The sequence below is a fragment of the Nuphar pumila genome, chromosome 16 (genome assembly GCF_984573655.1).
Source record: "Nuphar pumila chromosome 16, dmNupPumi1.hap1.1, whole genome shotgun sequence".
Taxonomy (NCBI): Eukaryota; Viridiplantae; Streptophyta; class Magnoliopsida; order Nymphaeales; family Nymphaeaceae; genus Nuphar; species Nuphar pumila.
In genome coordinates, this window is record NC_143264.1 from 22,982,344 (window position 1) to 22,996,877 (window position 14,534).

The following is a 14,534-nucleotide window of genomic DNA, read 5'->3' on the forward strand; positions in this document are numbered from 1 at the left end:
ACTACTGTTTCAGTTGACTAATTTTGTCGTTTTTCCTGAAACTTTAAAAAGGCGTGTCTTTTCATTTTTCAAACGATTTGATTATTCAAAATGGACTGTTTTGACACCCTTTCATACCCTCAACGTATGAAAACTTTCAACTATAAATATGAGTGCATTTTACACTCAAAAGCACTACAATTCAATCAATTTGAATCAATTACTCTTTGCTTTTCACTCATATTCATTTTCTCACTCACGTGATATTTTTCACTTCAGTTTTTCACTCAAATTCTTTTGCGAGATAGTGAATTCGTGAGTAGAGTATTTCAACAACCTCAAAAGCCAAGTGCATCTCATTTGCATTCATAAGAAAGGCTCATAGGTTGTTTTGTAAGTTGTTACTTATTTCTTTTTTCTGTAAAAGGAAGGACTCATTGGTTTAAAGGAGTTGTTAGCTTTCAGTAGGTGTGTTACTGGAAGTGAGACCGGATTTGGTCTGAATGATCTTGTTGTTACACAAGGTTGATAGTGGAAATCTCAAGCGGGTTTTGCTTGGGGACTGGATGTAGGTCGGGAAAGACCGAACCATGATAAATTATTGTGTTCTTTGTGTGTTTGCTTTTCAAATTGCAAAATCCGTTAATATTTCGCAGATAATTTTTTAAAAGCACTATTCACCCCCCCCCCCCTCTAGTGCTCGTTGCCTTGATCCTACTGCACTTTCATTTGGTATCAGAGCAGGTTTGCTATTATTTTTTATTTGATTATCATCTAGCATGACAACTACAACATCTCAGCACAAAGAAGGATGCTCCTCTGTTCGTCCTCCTCTCTTTGATGGAACAAACTATGGATACTGGAAAGTGAGAATGACAATATTCTTGCAATCCATAGATCTCGATATTTGGAGAGTTGTTTCAGATAAGTACCAAACTCCATCAACTGATTTCAGACGATGGACCGATGAAGAAAAGAAGACTGCTTCACTTAATGCCAAGGCTATGAATGCATTGTATTGTGCCGTTGACAAGGTAGAGTTCAATCGCATCTCTCAATGCTCTACAACAAATGAAATCTGGCATACTCTTCTCGTGACTCACGAAGGTACGTCAAAGGTAAAGGAATCTAAAATTGCTTCTTTAGTTCATAAATTTGAATTATTTAAAATGAAGCAAAATGAATCTATATCGGACATGGTAACAAGAATGACCGATATAACTAACACTCTGAAATCCCTTGAAAAGGAATATTCACAAGTGGATTTAGTCAGAAAGATCCTAAGGTGTTTAACTCTTGAATGGAAGAGAAAAACCATAGCTATTGAAGAGGCAAATGATCTAAACACTCTCACTCTTGAAGATTTGGTTGGTAATTGTTTTCGTCGCATAATTTTTTTCCCGTCTTCCCTTCCTTGCGGAAGAGAGAGAAGAAAATGCTTTCGCGATTCAAACTTGACCGAATTTTGGAAATTGTTTTGAAATACTCGCCTCCGTTTTTGAAAATTTGTGGAAAAATCCATGGGATGGGGCTCAACCTGTCGGTACGAGGTTCGACCGTTCCTGCTGCCTTTAACAGGGGTAATCGAACCAAGGACCAAAATTGTGCTTGACTTAGTTAAATCATTGAAATTGTGTTCTATCCTAAATGCACAGAGAATTCAGGCATGTGCTATGAGATTTTGTAAAATATAGGTTGGAAAAAAGATGATGTATGATTGGAAAACATTGGGAGTTGAAAAGCCTTTCTCAGGAAAAAGGTGGAATCAGTCTCTCAGGAAATTCTGATGAAAAGGATTTGAAATCTCGAGAAAATTTATGAAGATTTGGCAAAATCATGAATGGTTGAAAATCCTGGGAAAATAAAAGTGATTCATGAGAAAAAGGTGAACATTGGAAGGGAAAATGCTTGTCAGGAAAACCTTCAAGTTTTGAAAGCTTTCTTTGGAAAATGGTTGAGATTCATTGGAAAATTCTTTAGAGAAGGAGAATTGAAACTCGAGAAACTGAAATCCTGAGAATCTTAGCCTTGAAACATTTGGAAATCGATTTTGATCTCTGAGAAAGGTGAGAGACTTCTTTTGAAAATCTTGAGAAAATAACCTTTTCCATGAAAAACTGTGGAAAAACTTGACTTGGGAAAACCGATTTTGAAAAATTCTCAGAGTTTCTTGAGAAATCGATTTCTTGAGAATGAAATTTTCTTAAGAAAATCATGAGAAAACCAATGATTTCATGATGCAAATGATATGAGTGAATGAATGCACTTTGAAAGATTTTCTAAGAAATTTGTTGGAAAAATGTGTATTAAGTCAAAATAAATCCTTCACATATTCTGACTGTGGCCATGAACATTTTCAGAGCTTAATTGATTTAATGCACAATACTTTGCAAAATTGGAAATATGATGTGCATTTTAAGATAGCCTAAGAGTGTAGGCTCAATGTGACTGGTAGAGAGATGATGGATCTGGGTCTCATCCATATTCCGACTAGGGCTGTAAATATGGACTCCACAGAGTTCATCAACTCCCTAAGAGTTAGTGCACGTGTCATTCGTGTTCATCCATAGTGCTTTTGAAATAAAATGCATGAATCACATAAACAGGATATTGCATGAATTCAAACTATATGATATGCATCCTAATCTAAGCAGAAAATTAAATCTCTTATTCCAAAATTTACATTATTACATCACTAAATAAATGAAATAAAAGGAAATTGCAGACTTCAACTCCTTCCTTTGAATGTCCCTGCCAAACTTGAAATGGGGTTAGCTCAAATATGTGGGTTTTTCCAAGATTTCCATTAATATTATGAAATTATTGGACTTAATTGGATATAAACCCTATTATCATGCTTTCTTGATATTTGAAATGATGTAAATGCAAGAAATTAAGTAGAAAATAGTTTGGAATTCGAAGTTGTGGTCAAAATGACCAAAATACCTCTAATATTAAGGTTACACCTTTAAAATCAGGTTTTTTTGAAGGAAATTTTGGTAAAATTGAGATTTTGAAATTCGAATTGAAACAAATGATGATGAAATGCATGATAAGACATGATGACATGCTGCTAAACACCTTAGGACTGTAAAATCAGAATTTTGACATGCTATCATTCATCAAAAATAACGAATTTCGCTTGATTTTCGCTTGGATCAGGGTTTCGCGGGGCCCAGTTTTGATGATATGGCTAAACCGAGTCTCAAATGAATTCCAAATGCTGTCAAATTCGGTATGGAGCATCTACCTATTCTGATAAACAGCCTAGAATGATAAAACTCACGAAATGACATGGTTTAGATACTAAAATTTAAAGAAAATCCTAAAAAGGGCGGATTTCACCTGCAGATCCGGACCAAATGCAACACTTAATGCAGTAATACAAGAATTCCACCATAGAAACATATGAGATTTTTCAGACTTCTAAATGACATGAAAATAAGGAATTTTGTCTTTTACAGCCCTGAGATTTGAACTACGGTGAGTTCGGTAACAGGAATTTGGTTCTGACGGAGGCAAAATCAACTCGATCCGATGTAAAATTGCATAAAAAATTGCATATTACTGTAGAAATTTCTGATATTTAACTGATAAACTAAAGACCCACACAGGAACAATTTTTATTTTTATGTTTTTGGCATTTGATCATCAAAAACAGAGATAAAAATACGACATTACTTGCCTAACTCAACAGAACAGATAAATATGACAAAACAGAATACTGACGAGAAAAATCCGAAACAGATACTAATACTGTTCTAAAAATCATAAGCTTTCATATTCAAACAGAGGACATTTGTAACATGACATTCACGTTTTACAGATTCATATTTGGAATAATATCCAAAGAGAACCCATCTACTTAAGTCGATCCAAAGTCTTAGAGACCCAAATCAGGCTCTGACACGTATTCCAAACTCTCGGATTTTTGTCAGATGTCAAAAAAAATCATAAAACTCTAATAAAATCATATTAAAAACTATACATCATTCCGAGTTCAGGACATTTTTTGGATCGAAAATTGGACCTCATATGAGAGATACCTCGATTTTACAAGTCGGAAGTAAAGTTTCAAAACGTATCCCGGGTAACAAAACCCGACCTACCATTTTGAACTTTTACTGCGGTAAACAATTTCAAATCATTCCGAATTTTTGGCAGATTGTTGGGGACACTTAAGTGCGCAAACCATGATTTTTTTAGCATTTTTAACAAAAAATAAATGCATGAAATGACGTGTGGACTGACTGACAAAAACAGAGAGTGACCTAAATGGAGTTGAATGCATGAAACATAAAAAAAAATTATAGAGCATGCTATTTTAATGAAATAAAATATAAATCTACCCTATTTTAATGTATGAATATGATGAAATGCATGAAATCTAATCAAGAAAGCATTAGAAATATTTTTGATATATGTCATTTTATGAGAATAGCTCAATCCATCCCTCGGATGAGCTCTTTCTTTAAACGACAACACGAATCGAATCATGATATTATCATAATGAAATCAATAGGAAAGGAGATGCACCTTGCATTTTTCTGCAGCTTTGAAACTCCCGAAATGCACGGCTACCAACGACTTCTTTCGTCCTTCGATCCGAGCTTCAGATGGTTCACGAAAATCGACCCACGCCTAAGTCAAATTGGCAGTGGCACGAGCAAGGTCGGTGCTTCACTGCACCTTCTCCACTGAGCCCAAGGGGGGCGTGAATTTAGAGAAATAAAATCAAGTTTTGAAGGAGATCTAGGTTGAAGTTCAAAATCTAAATGGAGCCCCCTAGGCTGGGCGTGGGGCCTTGTATTTATAGAAATTTTTGGAAAATTTTGAAATTCAAAGAGGCTTAATCTGAGCCCTCCATGTGGCGCCATCTCAAGGCATGCCACTTGGATTTTTTGAGAATAAAAAAATGAGAATTTTGTGAGTGAGACACTTCAGCAGGGGAATTTGGAATTTTTCAAAAAGCTTGCTTGATTTTCTCTTCAGGAGGCTCCCAAATGACGCCACCTCAGAGGGTGTTGCTTGGGTTTGAAATTCGAAATTTGCTTTTTTCAGGGAGCCCTCATGTGGCGCCACCTCATGGGGCTATTTTTATTTTGAATACAATAAAAAATGAGAATTGAAGCCAAGTGGGGCTCTGGAATGGCGCCATCTCAAAAGGTGTTTGAGATTTGAATCTAGAAGCAGTAGAAGCATGCCATGTGGCGCCACATCAGAGTGGCTCTTGACACGTGTCAGAAGAACAGGGCAGTGGGCTAATAAGGTGCCACCTCAGAGGAGTTTGAGTTCTACTTTTTCTGATGAAAGGAGATCTGGACATGTGGCAGTCCAGGATGGTTCCATACCTGACAAGTGTCAGCTTGCTGGAGGAGGTTCTTTAGATGGCGCCACCTCAGAGAAGAAATTTGAAATTCAAATGAGGTTGGCTCTGGAGGAATGGAGGGTGGACATGTGGAGCCTCCTCTGGGAGATCCTGTAGTGACATGTGGCAAGAAGGAGAGAAAGGAGGGAAAGGGACACGTGGCACCATCTCAAAAAATGAATTTAGGGAGGAGACTTCAGGATTTGCGCAACCTCAGCCTGGAGTTTGAATATTTGAATTGTTGCTTTTTCTGAAGGAGGCAGAGAGTGACATGTGTCACTTGCTTTTTCTGAGGAAAGCAGAGAGAGACACGTGTCCCTTGCTTTTTCTGAGAAGAGCAGAGGATGACATGTGTCACTTGCTTTTTTTGAGAAAAGCAGGGAGTGACATGTGTCACTTGCTTTTTCTGAGAAGAGCAGAGAGTGACACGTGTCTGCTGCAGGAGAGAATACCTCAGATGGCGCCACCTCAGAAGGAGACAACTCTACTTTTTCTGAAGGAAGCTAAGAGTGACATGTGTCACTTACTTTTCTGAGAAAAGTAAGGAGAGACATGTGTCATCCTGCTTTTTCTGAAGAAGGGAGAGAGTGACACATGTCTCTTGCAGGAGACACATTTCAAATGGCGCCACCTCAGGGGAGACAAGCTTTACTTTTTTTCTGAATAGGACAACACATGACACTTGGCGTCTCATGGTGACTTGGGAATGATACATGGCACAAGGGGAAGATGGTGGACATGTGGCGCCATCTTGAAGAGGCCCCACACTGACACTTGGCAAAGAAATGGAAAGGGATAGAAAATGACATATGAAGCCACCCCTAGGTGAACCCCACGCTGACACATGGCAGAGCAATGGAAGGAGAGAGAAAAAGGTCCAGTGGCGCCAATCCAGGGACAAGGCTCCTATATTTTTAGGTTTTTTCAAAATTCAGTTTTTTCAAAAAAAAAGCCTATGTGACACCACCTCAATGTGGGCCCCACATTGCTTCTTTATTGAAATAAAGACAAGACAGCAAAACCTCTTTTTGAAATTTTCATAAAATCTGGACTAATTGGCAAAACAGAAATTTTGAAAAGAGTTGGCCCCTGTAGGGCGATTTTGTAAAAGGAAGATATTTAAAATTGTTTGACAAAAGGGCAAAATCTGAGATGAAATTTATTGAAAATTATCCAGATTGTTTAACTGAGAAAATATTTTGAAATTCAGAGTCCTGGGGGTAAAATGGGAAGAATTGATAATTTTGAAGACCCAGGGTTTTGAAATTAATTTTGAAAAGAGTTGAAATTCGAATCTGGATTAAAGATTTTGAAATCGAGAGTTCTGGATCTCGAAATGACATGTTGTGCAGTGCAGTGATATGAAATGCTTATACAATGCCATGCAAAGACATGTTTCCTGAAATGCCCTTCTAAAGTAGGATTTTAAAATTTTACAGTTTGAAAATGTTTCTGAACCTAAATATAGAAATTTTGAGGCTCAGGAATGAAATTTTAGACTTTCTGCAAGGTTCAATCTCAAAAAATGACCATTTTGCCCTTCGACTGGTTGGTAGAAATGTCAGGGAGGTGAATGAAAATTTGAGGTGTTTACAGATGCCACTCTTTGCTACTAAGCCGGCTTGTGGCCGAGCTTAGTGGCAAAGAAAAACACACCAAATTTGGGTTATATAAAATGCCCAGTAAGAAGGATCTGACTGGGTGTGAGGAAATTAGCCCGGTGTTCATGGTAGATATGAAATGGAGAATGAAGAGGAATAGATTTGCTTTATGAGAGTGAAGTTCAGGTTTTTGCCCTTAACCTGGATGGGACAGAAATACCTCGCATGGGACGAAGCCCAGGTTTTAACCCTTGACCTAATTGGGGAATGAAATATCTCATAAAATGAGACTCAGGTTTGTACCCTTAACCTGATTGGGCAGAAATGAAATACCTCATCAAATGAGGCTCAGGTTTATACCCTTATCCTGATCGGGCGAAAAATGGAATATTTGGAAGGTGAATAAGACAACTTTTCTTGAAGAGGAACGATGCGATGGAAATGGAATTGTAAGAGGCAATCTTGGAAGATGATCAAGACGATCCGGTGAATTTTTCATCAGTGTGAAATATGAATATGGTAAGGAGTAAGACGACTCTTTCGACAACGCGAAAGATGGATATGGCAATTTTTTGACGAGAATAAGGTAACTCTTTCGGCAACGCGAAAGATAGACAAGGCAAACTCTTTCAGAGAAGAGTAAGGCAACTCTTTTGTCAACGCAAAAGATGAATAAGGCCATCTTTCCAACGAAGAATAAGGCAACTCTTTCGGCAACGCGAAAGACAGATGCGAGTGATCCAAAGAAATAAGGCGATTTTTTCGACAATGTGAAAGATGATAGGCGATCCGAAGGAACAAGGCGATTCTTTCGACAATATGAAAGATGACAAAGGTAATCCAAAGGAACAAGGCAATTCTTTCGACAACACGAAAGATGACAAAGGAAACTTAAAGGAACAAGGCGATTCTTTCGACAACGCAAAAGACGACAAAGGCAACTTAAAGGAACAAGGCGATTCTTTCAACAACATGAAAGATGACAAAGGCAATCCAAAGAAATTAGGCGATTCTTTCGACAACACGAAAGATGACAAAGGCAACTTAAAGGAACAAGGTGATTCTTTCGACAACACGAAAGATGATAAGGCGATCCAAAGGAGTAAGGCGATTCTTTCGACAACGCGAAAGATGTCAAGGCGATCCAAAGGAGTAAGGCGATTCTTTCGACAACGCGAAAGATGACAAAGGTAATCCGAAGGAAAAAGGCGATTCTTTCGACAACACGAAAGATGACAAGGCAAACCAAAGGAGTAAGGCGATTCTTTCGACAACGCGAAAGATGTCAAGGCGATCCAAAGGAGTAAGGCGATTCTTTCAACAACGCGAAAGATGATAAGGCGATCCAAAGGAATAAGGTGATTCTTTCGACAACACGAAAGATGACAAAGGTAATCCAAAGGAGTAAGGTGATTCTTTCGACACCGCGAAAGATGACAAAGGTAATCCAAAGGAATAAGGCAATTCTTTCGACAATGCGAAAGATGATAAAGGTAATCCAAAGGAATAAGGTGATTCTTTCAACAATGCGAAAGATGACAAAGGCAATCCAAAAGAGCAAGGCGATTCTTTCGACAATGCGAAAGATGACAAAAGGTAATCCGAAGGAAAAAGGCGATTCTTTCGACAACATGAAAGATGACAAAGGTAATCCAAAGGAATAAGGCAATTCTTTCGACAATGCGAAAGATGATAAAGATAATCCAAAGGAATAAGGCGAGTCTTTCGACAATGCGAAAGATGACAAAAGGCAATCCAAAGGAACAAGGCGATTCTTTCGATAATGCGAAAGATGACAAAGGTAATCCAAAGGAACAAGGCGATTCTTTCGACAACGCCAAAGATGACAAAAGGCAATCCAAAGGAACAAGGCGATTCTTTCGACAATGCAAAAGATGACAAAAGGCAATCCAAAGGAACAAGGCGATTTTTTCGACAATGCGAAAGATGACAAAGGCAATCCAAAGAAGCAAGGCGATTCTTTCGACAATGCGAAAGATGACAAAGGCAATCCAAAGGAATAAGCCGATTCTTTCGACGACGCGAAAGATGACAAAGGTAATACAAAGGAACAAGGTGATTCTTTTGACAATACAAAAGATGACAAAAGACAATCCAAAGGAACAAGGCAATTCTTTCGACAATGCGAAAGATGACAAAGGCAATCCAAAGGAACAAGGCGATTCTTTCGACAACGCGAAAGATGACAAAGGTAATCCAAAGGAGTAAGGCAATTCTTTCGACAACGCGAAAGATGACAAAGGTAATCCAAAGGAACAAGGCGATTCTTTCGACAACGCGAAAGATGACAAAGGTAATCCAAAGGAATAAGGCGATTCTTTCGACAACGCGAAAGATGATAAAGGTAATCCATTTGGAGAGAAGGTTAATCTTTCAACAACGTGAAAGATGATAAAGGCTATCCTTTCGAAGATAAGGCTAATGTTTCAACGATGTGAAAGATGACAAAGGAAAATCTCTCGAAGGGGTCAAGATGCATCAATATGGACCTTAAGCTCTCACTTAACATTAGGATAGCTAGAAAATATTGTCAAAATGTTAAAAATTTGTTGTTGATTCAAAGTAATTGAAAATGATGCTCATTGTTGTAAAAATATTCCTTCTTTTCTACCTGAAATATTACCTCCAAACAGGATTGACTTCATAGAATCAAGATTTGGAATCCAAATTGCTTGCGATTGACCTTCTTCAAATAAGTTATCAATTTCCTTGATATGAACAGGAAAGAGAATTTGATATTATGAAAGCAATCGATGAAAGGATATTGATAATAGAATTTCACGAATTTAAAGAAGATTCTTGATAGATCTGGCAGTTTGATATCCTGGGATCTTCTCTCATGATAATCTTTCTGCACTTTTTTGGCTCTCTTGGGTTTTCGCTACATTCTCCTTCATTTTGGAGATGTTCTGACTTTTTCTCTTTTTCTTTTTCCTCTCTTGCTCTCTTTTTGGAAGGGTACGTTACCAACTCCTTCAACTTGGAGATGTTTCGATCCTTCTTTGACGATATTGGCTCCTGGGTTTGAGATCTTTGGATGATAGCTGAAATTAAATATCTTTTAGGGATTGTCGGGAGGTTCATCGCATTTGCCTTCATCTCGACAGTGCTTTGGACTTTCCCTGGAAGGATCCATCGCAAACTCCGTCATTTTGGAGATGTTTCGAATCTGCTTTGACCCCGGGGGTCTACTCGCTTAATTCGCCTTCATCTTGACGACAATTGAGAGATCCCTTTTGCGGATATTTAATTGCAGCTTAGGTGATTTTGAGGAGACAGGGCTTAGATGAATTCTCTCTTTTCCTACCGCTCAGAATATTTTCACTGCCTCATTTTCACAAGAATGGTCTTTAAAAATGTGTCATTGACTGCGATCAATATCAATCATCTATAGCTTTGCAAAACATTGAATCTTCTTTTCTGGCCATATCGAGGATTTATCCTTCATCCTTTTGGTTGGCCAATAAAAAGAATTTGGATTTTGAATCTTTCTTCACAAAAGCTTTGCCTTTTTGGAAGTAATACTGAAGGTAAACTGAGGTAAAATTTTGTGCAATAAAATTCTGAAATCAACAGGTAATTGATTGACAAATTGACAAAGTGTTCTTGAAATCCTTAGTAAAAGAGATCGCTTGACATCCGAGTTGACACATCCCTGACGATGGTATTCAATTTCGAAGGTAAATCCAATACGAAGTTGGAATTTTGAAGGTAAGTCCTGGCATAATGCTGGATTTTGAAGGTAAGCCTAACTCAAAAGCTGGTTTTGAAATACCATCTGAATCAGGACTTAGGTTTTACAAGTAAAGCTGGAAGATTCGAGTCAAAACTCGAGCCTTCGAAATAAAGCTAGGAAGTTTGGTTTCTAATGAGATAAAGTTCGGGTCGAAACCCAAATCTTAAAATGGAAAACTAGGCCAATTCAGATTTTTGAGTCGAAACTCAAATATTCAAAGGAAAGTTGGAAAGTTCGAGTCGGGGCTCGAATCTCAAAGGAAAACTAGGAAGTTCAGATTTTGAAGGAAAGAAAACTTGAGTTAAAACTCAAATCTTCGAAAGAAAGCAGGAAAAGTTCGAGTCAGGGCTCGAATCTCAAAAGGAAAATCTTTAATCAAAAGATTGAATTTTGAAAATTGACAATGCGAGGACTGGGATTGGAAGTTTTGAGAATGGCCAGTTCGAGGACTGGACTATTTAATTTGCAATGAAAGAGACCATCATATTTAGATGTATGTGGTCTGATTTTCAGGATTAACCCCTTATTCTGAACGGGGATATGAATAAATATTGGAAAATCATGGAAAATGATTCAGGTTTATCCCTTAACCTGAAGGGGAAGAAAATGGATGCAGAATTGATGCAAAATGAAATGCAAATGCACATAAAATGTAAATGAATGCAAAATTAATGCAAGTGGGTGCATATACATGCAAAATGAGAGATTGGTTTATCCTGCCTACATACAGGATGTTTTGAGGTAAAGATAGATTTTTCAAAAAAAAATGCCCCAGTGTAACTAGGGAGGAAAATTTTGAATACAAAGAAGGATAATCGAGGAATAAGGTGACATGCTTCTTGATTGAGAGACGTCCTCAAGATCGTTCCTTACAAGAGACATATTTGTGAAAAGGAAAGAGACGCAAATAAAATGGTGCCAAACTATAGGCAAATTTTATTGATGCTTAAAAATCGAGGAAATGAACAAAATTATATTATTCCTTTGACATGAAGAAAGTGCTTGCACATGAGATCTTTAAAGTAAAAGGAAAATGTTATTTTAAAAGTGAGAAATCATTTTGGGAAGGAAATCAACTGCGAGGTTGATTTTGAGGAATGATCAGCATGAGAGCTGATATTTGAAAGGGGAATCAACACGAGGATTGATTTTGAAGAGAGATCATCATGAGGGTTGATTTTGAAAATGAATTGGTTTAACCATAATTTTGGAAAAGAAAATCAACACAAGGGTTGATTTTAAAAGATAATGGTTCGAAACCAATTTAAGAAAAGAAGATCACCGCGATGGTTGAAAAAGATTGGACTGAAATATTAAATTTTTGGGTGATCATAACGAAGATGTTTGTAGAAAATTTTCAAAAAATTTACGATTTTTGAAAAAACCCTCATAGGTAATTTCATTTCTCTCATGAATGATGTTGGGATTGCTCCTCATCTTGAAAAGAATGGGCAAAGAAGATTCTTTAAAATGAAAACAGGTGCCCTAATGGGGCAAAAGAAAGAAGTGTTGGATGAAGAAAATTGACATTTTATTGATAAGCAGAACTGATAACAAAAGATTGCATATTTATAAGCACTCGACAAAAGGGTTGCAAAAACTGGGCGGACTTGCCCCTACGAGGTGACTGGCAAAACGAAAGAAAGAAAGCAGGAAACTTTAGCATCGTCAATTTTCTGAATGATCTGGGAAAGGCTTGGTCAAGATGGCCAGCTCGTCTTCTTCTTCCTCTTCAGCAAGGAGGCTCTTGTCAATGCAATCTTGAACAATATTTTTGAAGACAAAACAATGATCAATGTCATGCCCCACTGCCCGATGGAATTTGCAAAACTGATTCTTGAATCTTCCCATGATGGTGGGAGGAGTTGTGGCCTTTGGGAGCTTCACTAATCCCTTAGTCAGCATGAATTCAAGGGCTTCTTCGAGTGTTTGTTTGAGAGGAGTGAACACGCGATCATTACTCCATCCTTCACGCTTTATCTTTTCCTTTTGTGGAAAGTTGGGCTGAGATAGCTTGCTATTTTGTCTTTCCTCTCGATCCGCATGGTTGCCCTTACTACTTTTGTTATCATTGCGGCTGATGTTGGCGGAGGAGGTGAAATTTGCCTTTTTCTTTGGATCTAGATTGTTCTTGATGAGGGTGATACCATCGTAGACACCGTTCTCCAACCCCATCTCGAGCCACTCGGCTCGTTCAGTAAGCTCTATGAAAGACTTGGAAGGCGAGGTGGAGATAAGACTTCTCAAAGGTTGTGAGAAGTTATGATCAACGATAAAGCATGCCTCTTTGATATAGGATCCCTCATTTTGTTGCAGGTCTCTCTCCATCTGCGAATGAAGTCCCTTGCCTTTTCATTTTCATTCTGCCTTAGATTGCAGAGATGGCTCAATGTTGGGAGCGCTTCAGTATTGAACAGAAATCGCTCAATGAATAAGTTGACCACCTTATCGAATTCTCGTAGCTCGATCAGATTGATATGCTCAGAGTACCACTTGGCGGCAGTGCCTTCTAGGCTACGAGGAAAACAGAGAAATAGGGATCTATTGTCTTTCTTGAATTTGGAGCATTCGGCGAAGAACATGGCGAGATGGGCTTTCGGGTCGCCAGAACCATCGAACTTGATGAATTTACGAGGCAGGTTTTCTAGATCTTCGTCTCCTTCTAGGCCATCATAGAAGTCCTTGCTAGTGAATACTTTCTTGCCCTTGTCGCGGGCTTGCAGATCTTTAACCACTTTGGCCATTTCTCTAAACTGTGTCTGCAGGGGATCTTCTGCGACTTGACTTTTTGGTTTGCAAGTTGCTTCATGAATGATCTCGCGTTCTTCCTCGGTATCATTTGCTGACTCTCCTTCGTCTGAAGTATCTTGAACATTCTTCTCAGAGGACTTGATTGATTTCTTGGCCACACGATCTCTAATTCTTTGACTGAATGGATTTTTGTCTGAGCTGGTGCCAACCAGCTCACTCATCATCCTCTTCATCATTTTCTGAAACATCGCGTACATCTGAGGGTCGATATCGTCATCTTTCGGCTGCTCTTGGTCTTTGTCTGACCTTGGCGAATTCATCTCTCCTTCTGATGTTGATGAGTAGCTGATATGTTGCGATGATGTTTTCCTTCCGGACCTTGTCTGAACCATCAAATGCTGTGGATGCTCTCTGCAGGATAAAGTCTTGATTAGACCCTGAGGAAATTTTTGGATTGGGAGGAAAATGATTATTGACGATATGGTAGACAATTGGAAGAATATCCCATTACTAGGGATGGAGTCGCCGCTGAAATCACGACAATTGTGTTGTCATTCTTTGTAAGAGACATAAACAACAAAAAATGTGCCTTGTTACCTAGGCGAGGTCGTCAACCACGAGGAAAACACCATTTTTGAAGGAAAGAAATATCTCTTGGAAAAAAAAAACAATCCGCAAACGGATTTAGAATAAGGAGAAGGCAAGTAGGTAAACAATTTTCACCGCAATAATCAAGGTATGCACGAGGAAAATAAGATGAAGAATTTTGCAAATAGACAAAAGGATTGAAAATCCAATGAGAGAAAACATATGATTTTTGAAAATTGCAGGCAGGATGAAAATGCAGTTGGAAATTCGAGATCCAGTAGAACGGGAGAATGGAAAAATCACCTGAAGTTTTGAAAGAAATTGGATATTTGAGAAAATCATCCAGGGTTTGAGAAAATGAAGGAAAAGATGAGAATATGGATATTTAAAAATATTTTTGGGAAAAATGTAAGAAAATAGAGATGATATACGAACAATCACATCCTGCACAAACATTCATGCACATACAACACTCCCTAAAAGTCTGACT